Genomic DNA, 21,097 nt, shown 5'->3' with positions numbered 1-21,097 from the left:
TAGATCCACTCATTACTAAAAGTGTATGTCATATAAAAACTAATGAAATGGTCAAAGATGTCAGTGTAAAATTGAATGTGTGTTGATGGATTCACAACGTTAACTAATGTATTTAGAAATATTACAAGTAAACGTTCCACCTTAAAAGTCTCCAGCAGTATTTTTTTCTCTGTCTCTAGCTGCTGTGAGAGGCAGCAAAACATCCTTTCATTTTATAGTTACAGTCTACTAATAAAACTCTCCACAGTATGAACAGTGGTTACAGCTTCAAAACCAGCCACAACTCAGCCCTGAGCAGAGTGACCGTCTGCTACTGACCAATCAACAGACTACAGTGTTCACAGCTCCACCTTTTAGCACCAGATCTGCGTGCTAGGTACCCCAACAAAGGGGTGAATGGTAAATAACGGTCCCATTGGTACCACCCACAACTTTTCACAGTGGAAATGGAAAAAAGCATAGGGAACTGAACTGAACTGCACCCTACTGCTTGGTGGAAATGGGACTACAGTCACATATAGATGCTACATTGTCTACATCGGTTTGTTGCTGTTGCAACTTTGCCACCGTATTGGACTTTTCTGTGGTGTGACAAACACCTAACACGTATTTATTTTTGCTTTAACTGGGCTTTGACTGAATCAGTCATGAGATACTGGCTCCATGTAAGACGGGCTGGCCTGTGCAGATTCAGCAGAAACATCACTGACACACACATTTTCTTCTACTGATATCAGCAGCTCAGCTTACACAACTGTGGTATGGTCTGGAGTTCTATCGGAAGAAGTGAAACGAGTGCACGAACAACAGGGAGGAAAAGATAAAGGTTAGCTGAAAGGTAGGGAAAAAGTAAAAATCAATGGAGTGAAGAGAATAGTAAAGAAAGGCAGAGACAGATGTTCAGCAGCAGACGAGGAGAAAGGAAGACGAACTAGTAAAGCTGAGGACGTCAACATTTCTGTAAAACTGACAGACTCTTAACCTTACATTTTTCAACTCTTTATTCTTCCTCATGTATTCTACTTCCACCTGTCCTCCTCCGGCTCACCACTGACTTTGTCTATTTTATAAGGCGTCTGTGGTGAGATCGGCTTGACTTATCAAGCAATAAACACTTAACTCCAAGGACATTTTAACTTTTAAAGCATAATCCCAACAACAATTTCAAGTGGGGCAGTCAAAACAGGGCCTGAGCTAAACAAGAAAATTGATTTCAGATCCTCCGCCTCTTTCTCCAAGCCCTCCAAATCTCAGCACCTTGTAGCCTGCATATCAAGCTGTCTCCCCTGGGTGGCCTTAAAACCACTGACATGAGAAATCACCAATAACCACCAGCCTCCAACCCCCACCCCACCTCCACACTCTGATTCAGTGGCAGACCATGTAGCAGCGCGGCTTGCAGTGACTCTCCATCCTTTAAAAGAAACAAAGCAGGCACCGTGAAACTACAGTATTAAACTGGACGACCCCAGATAGCTGACAGTGACAATTTCATTAGCTGAGGTTGTTCCTGAAAGACTGCCCTCGTCTCCCTCTGTGCCAGTCATGCAGGATTTACTGATGACTGGGTTTTGCCGGTTATGACTAATCAAAAAGTACCTCTCACCTTTAGGACACGGCAACTCCTATGAGTGACCTCTCTGAAGCTTACGTTGCTGTGTACATAAAGATGACGACACTCAGACACTAAGAAAAACTTTTAACTCATAGGTGAACACGTTATCAGGAAAAGGGCAGTTGATGGAAAGGACACTAACACTACTGAGATAGTCCAACAACAGGTTCTCCTTAAATACAATTTCAAAGTGAGGAGGGGCTGAGCATGAAATGAATGAGTATAAGTTCCCACAATGGGTTTTTATCATAGCAGCTCTATTTATCGGTAGGTTTATCCCATGACCGAGCATTCAGCCTCCTGGATTTTCAACTAAATACCATGTTTAACATCCATCAATCCATCTATTTTCATCCAGGCCTTATCCTGGGCCGGGTCGCTGGGGCAGCAGGCCAAGCAAAGCACCCCAGACGTCCCTCTCCCCAGCAACACTTTCCAGCTCCTCCTGGCGGACCCTGAGGCGTTCCCAGGACGGATAAGATATGTAATCCCTCCAGCATGTTCTGGGTCTGCCCCGGGGCCTCCTACCAGTGGAACATGCCCAGAACACCTCCAATGGGAGGCGCCCAGGAGGATCCTGATCAGATGCCCGAACCACCTCAACTGACCCCTTTTGATGCAAAATAGCAGCAGCTCTACTCCGAGCTCCCTCCAGATGTCCGAGCTAATTTCCCTATCTCTAAGGCTGAGCCCAGCTACCCCACGGAGGAAACTCATTTCGGCTGCTTGTATCTACGATCTCATTCTTTTAGTCACTACCCAGAGCTCATGACCATAGGTGAGGGTTGGGATATAGACGGACAGGCACAGCATCCACACCACTACAGAAGCTGCATCATACCGCAGATCCATCTCACGCTCCATTCTACCGTCACTCATGAACAAAACCTGGATGTTTAACACTGATTACTGGGATGTTGACCAAAAATTCAGTTTTTTTTAGTAGCTTTATTTTGAGTAATCAGCAACACACTGAATTTTTGGTTAACATCCCAGTGTTTTGGCCTGGCTGTTTGTGTTTAGTGTGTCTTAGTCTGCTGTTTAATTTTAAAAATCAATCAGTTAGTTGATGAAATGTTGAAAAAAATAACATTCACAATTTCTCAGAGCCTGCGATGTCTTAAGTTTTCTTTTTTTGCCTGAATAACAGTCCAAAAGTGTACAGCTTTTCTCTCTCGTATGACAAAGAAAGTCAGCAAATCCTCACTTTTCAGAGACTAAAACACCAGAACATTCTGTATTTTTGCTTTAAAAATGACTTAAATAATGAGGTCATGAATCAAATTGTTTTTCTGTCAATCAGCTCATCTAGATGGTGCAGCTCTAACAGCATGTATTGTGCATTTGGCAGCCAAAATGTGTTGAAGCTATGACCTTAATCAGTTAACCAGATGGATAATAGAATTCACATCTTGTTGTCAAAACATCACGCTGAGGAAGTGTGTCATTGTCTTTCTATTAAATCAGGCTCATATTATGGTGTATTGAGTTAGCTCTGCCATTCGCAGCCCATTTGCAGTAACGTTATTGCGCTGTGACACCATCCTAAATTGGTCGTGTGTGAATTCAGTTGCATTGGGGATTAAACAACTTCCCATAATCTCTGTGACCAGCAAAGTACAAGCTGAAGACAGGACTATATAAAGACAGAAACAGAGCTCAAAGGCTCAAAATCATTTGCACTAACAAAAGTCTCCTCCCTTCTGCTGCACCAGAAACCATGCCTCGACACTGAGCTGTGTTCAAAGCAAACATGATTTGAGCAGCAGCTAAGTGCTTGGGAAAGGCACTCAACTGAAGAAAGTAGTTATATGCAGGCAGCGGCTTCTTTGCAAAGTTCATTATCTGGAAAGGAAACAAATAACTTCTCGCAGCCAAGCATGCAGATATTATGCTGATAAAAGGCAATGGGCATTGTGTGTGTGTGTGTGTGTGTGTGTGTGTGTGTGTGTGTGTGTGTGTGTGTGTGTAAGACGCTGTATATGAGGACATGTTTTTGGTAGTTGTCTATGAGAAAGCTGTGGGCATGTGTGCACATAATGTCCTCCTCCAATATTCACCTTGGCTGCTATTTATCAGATGCTTTATGTGGTTGTTATCACACTGCCTGGCTGTATAAGGGATAAAGTGTGAGAGAGAGAGTTCAGAGCAGGCATGAGGTTCTGCTTCATCACGCCAACAATAGGTCTAATTTATCTCCGCTGTATCAGATAGTTGATAACCAGGGGCAGACGAATGGAAATAACCAGAGAAACAGGATGTGGGGGGGAGGTGATGAGGGGAGGCGAGGACAACCTCAGAGACCTTATGATGACAAGCAAGGCCACTGATCCCTGAAGTTTGTCCACTCAAGGTACAAATACTGCATATTTCTGCACATAAATCTCTAACCTACACCTTATATAATCAGTGGCCTGTAATTTACATCTCATTCAATGTGGATACTTTACTTCCTAGCTGAAAAAACATTTTAATTTATTTGACAGGACTTTAGGATACACAGATTTGACTACTTCCTAAATCAATCTGGAAAGTTAATTTGATTTCAAAGTCATTGCAGAACTCAATAATAAGGATTATCCGATTGCTCAGGGCAAGGAAAAGAAGCCACTTCAAGGTAGTAAATCTAGCAACTCTACTGCCCGATTGGGAAAGTGATTTTTTAAAATTCTGAACACACTGGTTGTTTTTCCTGAGTTGATGATGGAAGTAGCGAAGGAGTGTACCATCACACATCCTTCTCATCTCTATTGAGAGTTACAAATGCGCAGCACCAATTGAGCACTCTTGAGAAATTGGCAACGGTAAAGACAAAGTTCATGAGCTATAGCACATTCTTATTAACATGGAAACAGGAGTTTAGTTGGGTGGCGTCAAAGACTGTGGGCAAAACTCTAACTATGCACAGTTTGCCACAAGAGCAGGGCATATATAACGGTCATTTTTTCATGACAGTTATTAAGTCTTTATTGTTATTTGATAACCACTAATAAATAAACAATTTGTATAGGAGCAAGTAAAATTTCACTTTGGGCTAGTAGATTTCAGACCTGCAAAGGAGGACTGGGGCCATGTTAAAGAAAAAAACTAAGAGACTAAGAGCTGGAGGACCCGCCTGCCGCTTCCCGGTGTGTGCCGGTCAGCGTCAGAGAGTCATGCCTAAGAACGGAACTGTGTGTGTCGGTGTTGGTCCACCGTTGTAGGGAATGTGAATGGAAACACATCCAATGCACAATCTAATGCACATACGATGGCATAACCCAGCTGTGTTAAACCGGGGGCTCCCTATCCCCGCTGCTTTCAGGCAGCTTTAGGACGCAAAGCAGAATGGGATAAGTTGTAGGTATATAAATCAAAACACATTGAACATGATAACGCACGTGCAGCATCACCTAGATGTGCGATCGCCAGCAGCACCCTTCTATAATGGAGTCAGTAATATGACACAGCAACCTTTAGCGAAGGCGGAAGTGGAGCGGTGTGAATGACTGAAAAATGAAAACAATAAACAATTTCTGGGAGGTAACGTGTTACGGGACATTGTAAATGTAATAATATCACCCGAAATCTTGTTGGTAAAGCATTATACTACTTCGGTACTGCTGACATATATCACTGTCACTCTAAGGGGGCGATCACACCTACAAGGAGCGCTAGAAATGAGACGCCAGTATAACAATTGATTCGCTATGATACAGCGCGTCTGACTGGTTTTCAAGCATTTTTTATGACGAGCATCTTTCTGGCGTCTTTTTAGACGCACGTTTGTTGACGCTGAAAGTTGAAATGATCTCAACTTTTGGGCATCAGGCGCCAGCAGCACCATAGCCCCGTCTTGGGTCCATTTTCAATGTTTTGATCGCCTGGTTGCGCACGCACCCCCGCTCTACAGGCGCTCCTCTTAAGGAGCGCTCATTGAAAGGGCGTTCCAGGTATTTCAAGCGTCTTTGAAGCATCCACGTTTCTAGCGCCACCTGTAGGTGTGATTGGCCCCTAACACTGTTTGTACACACTTTGTCGCTTTTTTTTAAACCTGGAAATCCAGATGCTCCGCCCCTAGCAAATTCGAATTTGCACTGCACGGGAATCTGGCCCCGACAAGCAGAGCATGTTGAATCGCAAATCGGACCAATCAGATCAGTCTATCTGACAGAGGCGGGCTCTGGGCGGGCGTAACATGATGAGGACAGCGCTGCACCGAAGGAGTCAAAAAGTAAACAGCCAAGATGGCATCTGCCGAAGGACCGCGTCCATTCAATTTAGCTTTGGAAGAAACGCTAAGCCGACTACACTGATCTTTTTCCTTGAGAGAGGAACAGAAGACTGCCCTAGAAGGCTTTGCTTCCAGGAAGGACGTTTTTGCTGTTTTGCCGACAGGATAAGGCAAAAGCATAATATATCAGTTAGCCCCACTGTTCGGCAAGCAAAAGCATAATATATCAGTTAGCCCCACTGTTCGGCAATCAAATGGGGCTTAGTGCAATGAATATGTCACCTTGTTTTTTGCTCTGATTGGCCATCGTGCTATCCAATTGCATACGGCAGCATTTGAAATGCCTCAGTTAGTGCCGCCCCTTGGGTAGGAAGGGTGTATTGGTGAGGCCTAGCCTGGAAATCCAGCCTCAAATCTAGAAAGATTTTGAGTCTGGATTTCCAGGCTAGGTGTTTATACCATGTTACTAAACTTTCTGGTCTTTATCTGTGACTTTTTTCTTCTAAAATTATGAGTTTAATATCGTAAAATTCCAACTTTATTCTCAAAATCTACATTTTTTTTCCTTTAACGTGGCCCTAATCCTTCTTCCTAAAGACCCACTTGCCCGATCAGGAAAGTGGATAAAAACATTAACACTGAAAACTGCAGTGACATCAATATTTTCCCAAAGAATGAAGTTCTCTGTCACTGAGTCCAGCTCCAGTTCGAGCAACAGGTCGGCTCCATATGACTGCTGGTTCAGTGGTGAAATATGTCAACAACAGGAAACAAGGCTCACATTCATTAAGCCTCTCAGGATACACGTTGATCCAAGATCATCAGGTCATTGTGCGACCATGTGAACTTTACTCTACATTTGGGTCAAACTGGTGCAGCACAGAACAACGATGTCTTTTCATTGAATGATCAAGAAGACGTCAATCAATACTTTTGTTACTGCGCTTCATTAAATGATTTTCAAGAAATCCTCCCTCTCTGCTTATTGGAATATGACAAATAAAACAAAGGAAGCCTCACAAATCCCTCAGTACCCGTCTTACTCACAGAAAAAAACATGTGTCATCACTGCAAATATGTTGTGGGATTATACATCATTCAAGACAGCAGTTTCATAACAAGAATGCTATATAGAAAGAGAGACGGAAACAAAATCAAAACTCTCAATTATTAGGCTCATCATCTCAACAGGGATGAGTGCATGACCCTCATCCTGGATTCACACAAATGTTGACTGAATCAGCAGTGTCACTTTATTCCCTAGGACAGAGCTCAACAACACTGCTTATGCTGATGTTAATGTGACTGTGTTTAACGGAGCATGGTGTTATAATTAACACCAAGCTTTAACACACCATCACCAGGCCCATTAAGCTTTAGCTATGTCACTCTGGGGAGACAATGCCGGCTATGATAGGAGCCACTTGGGGACCAGAAACGCTAGCTTCATGGTGAAGGCGTTGCTTCTGCAGACAGGCTGGCACGCACACACACACACACACACACACACACACACACACACAGAGCTGCACATTTACAAGCACAAACTCTCTCTGTCTCGTTGTCTCTCTTCATCTGCCATTCTTGTTAAGGTGAAGTGTCCCATCTGGAATGAGAACAGCTTGAGCTGGTGCTTAAGGAAAAACACACACACACAGTCACACACAAACCCAAGCAGAAACACACGCACACACACACAGACATAAAGCTGTGAGGCACTCACTCTGATCTATTGTTGTGCTGATTAATGTAGCACGATTTTTAGGTCTCACTCAGAGATTTCTTGCAAAACAGATGAAAAAAAAACAAAAAAACAGGGACATCACTGATGAGTCATTAGTCTGTCTGAAGAGGCAGGGATGGATAAATAATTTTCTTTAGAGCACACATACACACACTCAGACTGTGAATGCTCGTCTGCTTCGGCTTAACACTTTTGATTCAGACATCCTTTTAACAGGTGCGAGTCCACATCTATAAGCAGAAAGCCATTTCAGCTGATGATTTGACGACTTAGATAATGACACATTCAAATCCAAAAGTAGTACGTTTGTGTTGTGGTTTTTCCTCACACAATAGGCTACTTTATTTGGAAAGTTAAAATCCCGCTGTGTGTTTGCTTTGCCAATAGGGACCTGTATGATTTTTATGTACAAGCGCAGCACACAATCATATATCTGATGCCTGGCCTGGTGCTTAACACAAAGGCAATCAGGCAGCTACCCTTGCTACTATAGAGGTCAAAAGTTTAAAGGCCACAAATGGTGCTAATTGCTGTCAAAAAATACTGTAAATATCTAAAACGTTCCAAAGCTTACCAGCCCAATACGACTCCAATGCAAGGACTCGGTGTGTACACGGCAGCTGCGATTCGACTGACTGCATTTGTATCTAGTGTAGCAGCAGAAATGAATTCCTCTACCAGTTTATGAGAGATGACCTTGGGGAATGCCCCAGAATAGAAAACACTGATGTCACGGTTTCTGCCATTTCATAATCTGGCAAACATCGAAACAATAAAAGAGGCTGTTTATTTAAAAGTACAGTCACACTGTCCCCTGGGTGTATGCCTGCATGTCTATGAATTTGCTTTGTTGACACATGCATCAGTCTAGAGAAAAGGCATTTGTGGAACAAAGATGATTATCCTTGCATAAACAATCCACTTGTAAAAACCAAATTGCTCCCCCATGACTTGTCGTCGCACCAGCTGCAGAGCCAAATCGGGAGCTTAATGGACACTTTATGATGTTCGGATGAGGGGGCAACGGTCGATACGAATTGTCACACCTAGACCTCTGAGCCAAAGACACAAGTGCACTCCCACTGCAGCGGTTATATTTAATTTTTAATAAAGGAGCAATGTCAAGAGCACAAAAGCTCTAATTCTTGCATTTCTGAGAGTGATGTTGGTGATCCTACGTCTACATTGTCATGTTTCAAAGAGTTCAAAACCTGCCTATTTATTGAGTATCCCATTACCCTGTTTTTTTGTACATGTACTTTTTATATCTAAATGCTGAACTGTATTATTTACTGCTTGATTACCTCATTTCCCCCACTGGGATCATTAAACATCTAATCTAATCTAATCTAATCCAATCTAATCCAAAAAACAAAAGGCAGAGAACATTTTTTGCTTTCAAACCTTGACAAGTTCAAAACACTGAACCCATAATATGCCGATACTGACCGGACACAAGCAATAAATCCTTCCTTTACTGAAAACATTTCACTTCAAAGATAGGAAGGACGTGCTGCGGAGCAACCAGAGCCAGATGTTAGACATCTATCAAAGAGACTTGTTCCCCGGTTGGAAAGCAGAATAATAGATTACTTCCAGGAAAGGCTATGCTTCGGTGCAAGGTGGGGATTATATGGGTATTAACAAGGCGCATGCATGCGTTCACACCCATATGTGGATCCATAACCTGGACAAACACATTGACACAGAGCACATACACTCATACTTTGAGCCATTGGTCACTACTTTGGTACCAGTAGCCTTCATCAGAGGCAACTGACTCAGTCTGAACACTGTGAGACTCTCCAGTGAATCACCAGTTTTCATTGTCAGAGTCACAGTGTATCTGCCACCCCCTGTACCCCCCACTTCCGACTTCCAACCAATCCGTCCATCTGTACTCCCACTACTCTCTCTTCCCTAAGTGTACCTGGAATCTATCTATCTCACTGGAGGCTGTCAATCATGGGCTTATCACCGTAAAGGAAGAACAGGAGAAAATCACACAGTTGAGGTTTAAAGGCTCCGGAGAGCAAGACGACAGTAAACAACAGCGGCAGGGGGCCGGCGGTCTTCCTTTTGCAGGGTCTCTGGAAAACACACCCTGAGACATTGTCATGTTTATACATTAAAGCTTGAGAAAGAAAAAAAAACATTTCTCATTTTGGGAAAATGCATCACTTGTCATGACTGAAATGTGTTTTGGTAGCAAAGTGCTTTTTGGTAGTGGCTGATAAATGATTGAGACTTTAGTTGTGAAACAAACAGTTTAAACAAACACTTTAAAGAGAAGATAATTGAAGCCACAGGCAGTGTAGTCATTTACCGTTCTCATTGTCTTCTAACATACTGCAGGTGATGAGAAAATTCTAATGAGTGCAAAACTTCCCTTAAAATTAAGGGACATGTCAGAACTCTAACAACTCACTTGCTAATTAAATTGTTCTGGAGAAAACTGGGAAAAAGGAGTTTTATCTTACGGCATGTGACCACATATGGATTTTATTGATGTTTCAACTTACACAGAAAGAATGCAGGTTTATTCACTTTCTTGCTGAGAGTTAGATGAGAAGACCAGATCAATACCACTCTCATGTGTGTACACTAGATATGAAGTGAGTGCCAGTAGACCGTTAGCTTAGGATAAAGATAGCTAGCCTCAATCTGTCCAAAGATTTAAAAAAAATCCACCCACTAGCACCTCGAAAAATGGTTTACGTGCACAAGTGTGTTAAAAAATTATTCGGACGAACCTCGATTTCGGCAGATTTCTGCTTGTGGAAGCGTATGTCTGAGCAACAAAATTGTTTGCTCCAACTGATGTTGCACCTCCAGGTCATGGCTAGCTTTCTGCCAAAACGGGGAAACATCAGTTTGGTTTCTTCTCCAGCTGGGATACCATAGAGATGGTAATGTAGCTCAAAGGTCTGTGTACTTGCTAATATCATATATTGGCCATGGAACATGGCTAGCCACAACAGCTAGCGTCAGCAACAAATCTGGGGTCTGATTAGTTTATGTATTGTGTAGTTAATGTTTGCCCCCTTAGATATTCTCTGTCTGGATAGGTTTTTGTTGTGTGGAGAGGACACAGGCACAGTTGAGGAAAAACTTTTTTTTTTAAATGAAATTTGGCAATGCTAATAAGTCGCATTGGACCTGGAGTGCAGAGTCCTCGTGCAGAACATCTGCTTGCAGATTTTCTGTATTTCTGCGCTGAATTTTTTACACCACACTGGTGAGACACGGCTTTAAACCTCTAAATTTGTATTAATTTGTGTTGTTTTGTACAAAAATTGAACTGTAAAAAAAATTGATGTGGTGGTTTTATGCGCTGTATTAATTTTGGCTGGGCCAGTCTCCAAGGAGGTTCACCAGGCTTTGAAGCTAATTTTCGTAATGGCCAAACAGTGGAATCACAATTCCCAAGTCCGTCACGTGATGCAATTGGGACCAAAAGACATTTTCTCATAAACTTAGATTTGGAAAGAGACACCTGTGGATACACTCTTTTGAGTGCCACAACCCCCAAGAAATGACTCTTTCAGCTATCAGGATTTAATCTATTTGGTTCAATAACATTCGGAAAGTCTAGAAGAGCCACTAAATTAAATCATTTTATCCCCATTTATGTTAGCCGAGTGCTAACCGTAAGTAGCCGGCTTGGCTAGCGCATGTCTCGAGTGTGCCTGCTCTATGGGTATCTGGGTAATCTCATACCATGGAAATAGAGCTTTTTTTTGGCTTCATGCACCCCTGAGCAACTTTCATAAGAATGAACAAGGTCCCGCATTCAACGCTATATCCAGTGACAAGTGTAGAGGTACTGGTTGAGGTTAGTTTGTTATCTTTAGACACAGCCAGACTATCTGTGTTGCCTTGTTCCCAGTTTTTATGCTAAGCTAACAGACTGCTGGTTGTGACTTAACATTTACAGAACAGATGTGAGTGGTCTCAATCTTTTCATCTAACTCTCGGCAAGAAAGCAAAGAAGTGTATTTCCCCAAAATGTCAAACTTTTCCTTTAAACGAATAGTCCAGATAAAGCTGAAAATATGCAGTGCTAGCTTAGCTTCACTAGTGTTTCAACTGGCATGAGGGCAAACATAAAATGTTTTACTTAAATGTTTTAACCCAAGTGTTCACGAGCACAATAGCTGTTTGCTAGGGGTCTCTCAGAGGCCAGCTGCATTCTTGGTAGCCATCAGGTTGATTCTCCACAGTGTTTCGGGGCTGAACAAAGACAGATGCTGTTGAATAGACAAGCCCAGCCTGTAGTCTGTGACCTCAATCTGCTGTGGACCTGTTGTTATGCAGCGAGCATTCCACAAATATCTCCAAACAGGCAAAAGGTTAAAGATGCTAATAACAAATTAAAGGCTGTCTCCACCAGCTTGCTCATGTGAAACATTAACACATTACTAATTAAAAAAGCTGCCTGGAAGAAAACAGAAAAATTAATCTTGAAATTTTTATGGGGCAGGAAAAATGTTCAAACATGGCACAACAAGATGGCGGCTTGATTTCTCTCTCTCGGCCTCGCACTCGGTCTTTCTAAATAAAGGAGCTTTTATTCATCATTTTATGAGGTAACTAAATACCGTACCTGGAGCCGACACGTCTCTCCGCAGAGAATGGCTGGCCTGTGTGTGCCATGTTGGTAAATCACAGACCCTCACACGTTTTGGCGGGGCACAGCTACTAATCAAGGGTGCACACATTAAAATGACTAATAAAAACACCCTGACGCAGCACTGCTGAATGACTACTTTAATTAGGGGCCGTGTTTGCAAACATAACTCTCAAGCCCTGAACATGGCATTTACCCTGATCACCTCAGCTCAGCATTTAAGCTCGAGAGAAACAAGACATTGTTTGAGTGGGTTCAGCGGTCGGCAGTCACATTACAGGATTGAAATTTTTTGGAGGGCAATTCATTCTAGCAACTGGGGTTAAAAATACCCACAAGCATAAGACACATGTCAGGACCAGGCACTACTGAGTTTTGCCAGACACCGAGAGACTACACTTAATTTGCCGCTATGGTTTTGGAAAAAGGAAATCGGGCAGCCCCGAAAAAAACGAGAGAACCTCCAGCTGACCAGAACTCACCAAACTGTACATATGATTATATAAGTGGGATCAAGCAGCACATTAAACTTGTTGTGTTACATTTCCGTGGAGTCTCTGACAGGAGCCATGTGTCTCGGTGCAGCCACTGCACGGGAGAAAAAAAGAATGATCAAGCATTTGATAAACTGGCCATGTTTCATTTGGCCATCCCCTTCAGTCTCGCTGTCTCCCTTCATCTTTTACTCTCCTCTTCCTCTACTCTCACTCTTCTTCCCGCCTCCACTTCCCGCCCAATCTTTTCTCTCTTTCACTCTCTTTTCCTGTCTTTCTCTCCCTCTCCCTCTGCAGCAGCCCTCGGAGCAGCCCTGGTTTCATCAAACATGTGATTCCTATTCATAGAATGTAAACAGTAATGCAGCCAAGCCGGTGTTTCCATTTCACATTCAGTGCAGTTGAGCAGGCTGGCTTTAGCTTAACCCTCTCACTGCTACACTGGAGACAGCTCCTATTACGAAACCAATTTCAGAGGAAATCTACACTGGTATGTAACATTTTGACACATCTCAAGGTATTACATGCCTTATATTATTTGTCTTATTAATTAAAGATTGGTGCATAAAAGGAAACAGTTTTCATTAACAACCTTAAAAATGTGTCTCATATATTTGTTACAAAATCCATAGGGACTGGCCGACTTGCAAGAACCTTTATAAGTGAAACATTTCATGTAAAAATGTTTTAACAAAAGCCACTTTTCAATCGCCTCGCAAGAATTTGACAGGCTTCAAGGTCAGCCTGCTCCCCCTGCACCGCATCAGTGGAGTATGAAAGCTGTGAGCTGTGACTCACTGTACCAGTTAGCTTTCCCATTCCCTGGTTACCAATGTTGGCTCGTGATGGGGAAACATGGGCTGAGAGTCTGGGGACAAGTTATTTCAGGTCACCTCACCGTACCTCAGCGAATCTCACGGAAACTCCTATTATTATGTAACACATAACAGCGCAAGCAAATTCTGCAGGAATAATATTGGCACAGGTGTGTCGGTCGAGTTATTGACGTATTGGATGTCATCCAAAGTAAGCTTTGGCGCTGACGTGATTTACTGTTAATTAATATAATCATGGAGTGATGACATACTGGTATTTTAATGTTTCCTGTATAAAACATAAATACGTTACATCTTTGTATATAGATGAAAGATTTAACATGCATTTTACAAATGTGTGTCACACTTAATTGTCCATATCCGCCATGTATAAAACAAAAGGACGTTTGTTTTGTGTGTTGGAGCTGCATATTTTTCCACCTACATTATATTCAAATGGGATTTTGAGTGCCCTTCTGTACCCTATACCCTCCTACCCCTCTACATAAAATCTGCATGTGAGATAATGTGTTAATGCAAGTGTGTGCACAGGGCTATCTGCTTCTGGGTGTGTTTTTTGTTTCCCACACATACCCAGTGTTGATTTTGTCCATGTCGACATGCAGGTGTGTCTTATAGTAATACAGCGGCACATGACTCTCCAGGCTTGCCACTGTGGGTGCAGCTGGGCGTGTGGTTGCATACACCCACATTCGTTCCCGCAGCCGTATTTGTTTCCCATACTCTTTTTGCTCCTTGTCAGCAGTGCTGATGGGGGCTCTATTGTGTGAAGGACATTTGCTGATGCAAGACACTGAAAATGAAATAAACAATCAATTCTTGTCAAGCGCGAGGCCAAGCCAGACTTGCTAATTGGTTTAATACATTTATACATGAAAGCGGAAAGAAATTAGATTTTCACAGGGTTGTGACAGTGAGTAGAACACACCTCCTCTCTTTCACCCTCCACTTAATGCTCCTGCCTGTTACAGCTTGGCAGCCTGTGGGTAATAAAGTTAATACTGTCAGACGCCGTCTCATCAGCTCTCTGAGGCTCTTTTGCGGCGGCGGGGAACCTTATCAGGCCTCAACACAACACTGAGGAGCAACTATGCCCCTGCCTCACTCCATGCCACTTCCATTATTCATGTGCATTTGCCCAGGTGAGAACAAACCCAGGATCAGAAGTTGGCAGAACAGCTTATTAGATATTTAGACGTGGCTGAGCGTGCTAGAGGGAGGAAAGGAAGAAGAACGAGGGGAGAACAGAGTCACCGCTAACTGTCAACAAAGGCAAAAATGTAATCGGTACGCAGGCCTCAGGCCCAGATGTTAGTGTTCGGGTTGTGAACTGCTGACCCAGAAAATCAGGTGTGGAGATAAACTGTGGTCAAGTGGACAGCTTCATGTAATTCCTCTCTTCAAATATTTTGCTCACAGGACCTGGATACATTACCAGTTCAGAATGGCCAGGGCAAGTGGAGATTGATCCAGAATAATATGTTTGTTCTTAGAAACCAAAATAAATTCATTTTTGTTCTGTCTCTGCCTCCATTACTTTGCTGCCTGCACTTTAAATCTTTGAGGTATACTTTTTCTGAAGCCTCAATTTGGCTGCTGAGTCCTATTAAAACTACAAAGTTTGCTCTCATACGCAGAGAATATTGACTAACATTTTCAAAGCCACTTCACCTTGAATATTGTCCAAGAGCTACAACATTGATTCTGTTTTCCTATGAATAAGCTCCACAGAACCACTCAATCACTAATATTTTGGAGCAAAACGATTCCGCTACACGTATTGATGAAACTGAAACGACATCAAATAAGATGATAGAGTGAAAAAGCACACTCTGCAGAAATCTGAGAAATCTATTGTCTTGCCTTGCAGAAAACAAACTTGCTTGTGTTTACAGTTGACTCATATTCAGCTCCCACTTTTCTATATTTTCATCTGACTCTGTGTGTATATGTATGAGTAGAAGAGCATGGCACCAAGTTAATGGCTTACCTTTTACTGGTATTTTCTATATATATGCAAATTTACTCCACATCGTGTGGAAAAGCAATCTATGCACCACATAAACGGCACTTTCAGCTTCCCAAAAGAGGCTCTTTTCAGTGGGAAATTGCATCCTGTACACCTATATTAGACTGGAAAGACTGTCAAGAAAACAATAGCCCTCTGTATGAAGATTGACGATATATTCCTGAAAAGTTTTCCAATTGTGGAAAGAAGCTGACGTCTTTAAATGCATTGCATTTGTGCCCTAAAGGAGCTAACTGATCCGTAAGGCACCCGGCCACTTTATCAGTAGCTTGCCAAACTGTATTAGCAAATGATGTCTTCCGAGCTGGCGTTATTGATTCTCGAGGAGGCAGATACCCAGGTCAATACTAGGGTTTCAAAAGCATCCACAACCCCGACAGCTGTCCTTATTAAGAAGCATCTCTGAGCAAAATGGATTTGTCTACTTGAAAATGACAAAAGAGTTCGGACATTTTCCCTCCTCTATACAGTCATTTCGTAAAATACAAACCAAAATGTTTCAGGAAGAGAAAACCCTTTCCTCTCGCAGCTACAGATTCGGCAAGTGTTTGTGGTGATAAGATTGAGATAAAGGAAGACAAAGAGTCAAAGACAGAATGCCTTGGTGGGGAATGTGTGTGTTCTTGTGTACATTTGTGCGCGCTACCTCATGTGCATGCTGTTTCCTAAATCTGCCTACACCGGCAGCTGGGGCTCAATCTTCCAAACTGTCTGCACAGCCTGCCAGCCGAGGGAAATACATTTATACGCCTGATACAAAAGATAGTAAAGATGAAAGACTTGTTGGAGTTGTCTCGACTGAATCATCCGTAACCTCATTACACGCAGTCAGAGCAACTAACCTCGTTTTGGGGACGACTCTCTCCCTGCCTCCCTTTCTCAACAGAGGTGCAGGGGAAAAAAAAACAGTGTGAAATGACAAAATGAAATCGACGTTTCAATATTTTAAACCCTAGATGGATTTTCCATTCCAGCTCTGGTGCCCTCGGTGCAAAAGGCCTCACTGCCACACCTCGTGCTGCACGTTGGAGGACCACGTGCGCCTGGATGCACATCGGCTGCATTTATCCAGATGCAAAAGGAAATTTCTCATAACCATTAGATTAAACTGAACCGCGCCGGGCTGACAGCAGTGAGAATAGGCTGCTTGACCAAAAGCCATTAAACACGAGCTCTCTTGCTCTAACTACGAAATTCACCTTGGATCAGAGTACGTACACTCGGCCCCAAACATAATACATCCAGGAAGGCCATTTGCCACCTCCACTGTAGATGTAGATGGGGCCATTAATAAAGCAGGATGTGTTTGTGAAGTGTTACTAGGCTTTTCAGTTATTCATTTATGACCCCGTGTCAGGGAGAGAGGAGGATAAAAAAATACAGATGTAAAGGAGATGAAAAAAAAACACACACAGGGAGGGCAGGAGAAATCAGCTCTAAAATAGATCACACACCCAGAGAGAAAAACAAAAGAGCAATAAAGTAAAAGAGAGTGGAGAGGTGGGAGACCTTGCCATCGGTGTGACCCCAGGGAGGGGGTTCCTGTCCTCTATCTCGCGCTCTCGCTCTACAAAGTCAGAGGCTTCTATTTATACTGCACTGTAATGTTTGGCATTTCCTTCGAGGGGGGAGAGCATGAGCCATTGTTTTCCTTGGCTGCTGTTCGATTGGCTCAGCAGGCTCCATGCGTCGAAATGTCAGAGGCTTGTAGCTCTATTTGTTCGATTAGTTTTATTTATCACTGATAAACAATCATTTGTTCATTCTCGAGATGGGAAATCTTGTCGATCTGAGCTCAGATAGCCGTTTGATGGATTGAGGTTTTTTTTGTTTGTTTTGTTTTTCTCCTACCCTTTGTGAAATATTGATAGGAGACATGCTGTAGACTGCCCGTGTGTACATTCTGGGAGAGGCAGCCGCACCACAACACAACTGTCCAAAGGCAGATCTGAGCTTGCAGCTGCAGCAACAATGATGCTGCAATGATACGCAACATATTATCATTGTAAACACAGCCAGCCGCAGTGGCAAGCAGTCACTCAAAGCTTAAAGGGATACTTGACCGAATTTTAACCAGCTTGTTGTCATAACAATGTGGATGGTATGTGTGAATGAACTGCGTTAAACTTCCCTCCATCGTACCAGCACCCAGATCTCCCTGCTCATCTGTCAGCCCTACCTCACTGGGTCAAGGACTGCTGCTTGAACTACAGATTATGGGTCTGCATTTTCGTTTGCCTGCCACCATGGGCACAAAGAGAATGGAAGCGGATCGAGAGCAAAAAAACTCAAATATAAACCAAGTTTCTGTTATTGTTTTGCCTGTTTCTCAGCTAAAATGTCTTCAGGAACATATTATAGTGCACTGTTATAACTTATAACCGTTATTCCAGATTGCTTGTTACCAGCCAGCCACCATATCCTCCTGTGAACAAACTTTTGTTTGGTATGCATTTTTAATTTCTCCGAGCTGTTTTGGATTAGTAGGACCTGACAAGTATAAAAAACAAAACACTGTCAATGATAATAAAGTCCCAATGTCCTTAACGAGCTGATGATGTATTCCCAATGTCTTCAAACAAGTACTTTTTAATTAACACTAAAATTGGTAAAGTCTGCATGGCATATCAAAGTACAGCAGTTATTAATCATAAATACACAAGTTTCAACCATTAAATTTGATCAGGTTTTGTGTGACTACGAACAAGGACAAGGAAGTTAAGAAGAATGAAGTCGAAGGTCCAGTTGACCCAAAATGTGATACCCTCATGTAGGATGCAGGGTCTCAGGGGGATACTGTTTCCTGTGTCAAAATGGCAAAGCGCCAATCACGTCACCCACCCAGTGGGAGCGTTTATGGGTCCGGTGCAGCGCAGTGCATTCTGGTAGTTGTAAATCTTTTTTTACCTCTTCAATGCCACAGTCCGTTTCCTCTGTTTTCTCTGATCATACAGCACCAAATTCAAAACTATTTGCATCTGTCTACTGCATAGACAGCCTAGTTTTAGGAGATCTTTGCAGTAGTGAAACACTTCTTCAAGGAGCTGACAACTTCACTGACAAAGAGGCAGGTAATATAAAACCACAGAAATATGTAAATATATGCAGCCAAAATTCTAATGTGAAAGCCTATTGGGGCAAAAAAAGGGCTACATATAGTTGCACTAACATGGAGTAAGCTGTAACATACTCTCTAAAACATTTTGAATAATGTGTTTGTGAATTGAGAAAACAAAAACACAATCCCCCCTCGCTGTATCCCTGCAACTGAAGCCGACACAAATCAATAGGTTGTTAGTTAAACAATAGCTGCCCAACATTGCCGGCATTTTAAAAATAGCTGTTCCCCAAGGCACTGCAAAACCAAAGAGAATAATTGTGAAGGTTAACAATGCCCACTGCTACATCAATATTGAACTGAACCAGTGGCCTGGAGACTTCATAAAAGAGCTCAGTCCAAGGGTTTTTTCGCTGGAGGCAGGTTCACAAGAACTCCTACTCACAGTAATGACAGGTTTTGATAAAATTGTCAACTTCACTGAAGCGATTTTGTATTTATAAGGAACTAATCGTGTTACAGTGTAACCTGCAGGCACTGGCAGGTGATCAGAGTCTTTGGAGGATATCAGAAATTCCTAGAGATTGCTGTAACTGTAATCAACCAGCGAGAGAGGAGCTGCTTTTTAGAGAGAAGGTGTTTGTTAAAAATGCCTGCTGGGTGGATGAGTGTGTATGATGAAAGTATGTACGTGAGAGCATGAGTAAGTCGAGGATTTTTTTTCCACCTCCTCTACCCCAATGACTTTTTGTCTTTGCTCTCTGCTATGTGTAGCTATTAACCCTCCCCAGAATCCTCCGAACATCCTTGAAGCTCAAAAATCTTTTTTCACGCCTCCTCCTGTTTACACCTACCCTCTTGCACTGTCTCTTTATAGTTATTTATCTCACCCTGCCACCGTTTTCCATGCCCAATCCCACTATTTTTATTACAACTGCTTCCTAGCCTGTGCTGGCATTAGTATAGAGATGTTCATTATAGCTCCGTTAAATGGCCCGGAAATTAAGAGAGTGAGCGTTAGTAACAGGTTTCCACTATAGTTAGATATCCTAATGAAAACTGTCTTCTAATGCAGCGACTGTGAAGGAAGCTGGAAATTGTATTCTTGTATACTTTGTTTTGTTTTTATGTTTTGCACATATACAGCTTTTTTCGCAGGGTCACGCCCTCCACCACCTCCATGGCTCCTGCATCCCAGAGAGAGGAGGTGTGGTGCGCTCTAACCAACAGAGAGGCTTCTGGGGTGGGCAGCATGACGGCAGGACTGGGCTTGATCCCAAGCTCCCGGTGCCAGCAGGTGAGATCATGGGAAACACGTGCGTCGCTGTAGGAGTGTACACAGGCAGCTGGCTGTTAACTAGCCTGGTGGGAGGTTGGACGCCTTCCTCGGCTCAGCTGCTGCTGTGAGGCTGGGGTGGAAAAGCCCCCTCTCTCTCCTGCTGTCTGGGTGGATTCTTTGGATTTTAAACCCCAGAGTTTTTTGGTGATTTGCACAAGTCAGAGCAACAGGACACGCTGAGACCATGATCACACCTACAGTTATGTTGCTTCAGTTCAAACCACAACCCTGAGCTTTCTAATTGCGAGCACGCAATGTTTTACAAAACAAAAAAAGTTGCTTCCTTATTACCTCCACCAAGGAGCTGTTCTCGGCTCGGTTTATTTGTTTGTCTGCAGGATTACGGAAAAACTACTGGCTCAATTTTCCTGAAACTTGGTGGAAGGGTGTGATATGGGCCAAAGATCAAATCACCACTACTGCCGTCTTCCACCTAAAAAATACAGCTCATCTCCGCCCATCATTCTCGCCCACTGCTGCTGAAACTCCCATCCACGCCTTCATCACATCCAGAATTGACTACTGTAACAGCATTCTTTATGGTACACCATCAAAAGTCCAAAATCCAGACTCCAATACATCCAGAAATCTGCTGCCTGTCTGCCCAGTCACATCACCCCTGTCCTTCAGAACCTCCACTGGCTCCCTGTCCCACAACACATCCAATTCAAAGTCCTTCTCCTCACTCACAAAGCCCTCCACAACCAGGCCCCCTACCAATCCTTGCCACAGCCTCCGCTCCTCTGATGCCAACCTCCTGACTCTACCATTCAGGACCAAGCACCAGACCTGGGGTGACAGAGCCTTCACCATAGCTGCCCCCTCCCTCTGGAACTCTCTCCTCAAACACATTCGAGACTGCACCGACCTCTCCCGACTCAAATCACTCATCAAAACTCATCACTTTTGTTAACATTGCGAGATAAAGCATTTGGTCTTGGTGAAGGTCTTCGCCCACTGAGTGCTGAGTTAGATATAGTTGTGCAAGGTTATGGGCGGTCAGGAAGTCAAAATTAATCTCTACATTTTGCTGAAATTTGACTAAAGCTCATAAAGGATGACGTGTTTACAATTTCTAATATCCTACAGAGAAAATTAAATCGTCTCTTCCCTCTGTTAAACTTTCATCTCTGCTTTCC

At 43.0% G+C, this 21,097-nt stretch overlaps 1 protein-coding gene across 4 annotated transcripts in view; it reads right to left on the bottom strand.

The window, feature by feature from the left end:
• The window catches only part of mid2 (midline 2), a 217,042-nt gene that overhangs the window by 115,008 nt on the left and 80,937 nt on the right, over positions 1-21,097 (bottom strand). The window lies entirely within an intron of this gene.

Source organism: Epinephelus moara, chromosome 4 (genome assembly GCF_006386435.1).
Source record: "Epinephelus moara isolate mb chromosome 4, YSFRI_EMoa_1.0, whole genome shotgun sequence".
NCBI lineage: Eukaryota > Metazoa > Chordata > Actinopteri > Perciformes > Serranidae > Epinephelus > Epinephelus moara.
Note: the sequence above shows the minus strand (reverse complement) of the source record. Positions and strands in the feature narration are given on the sequence as shown.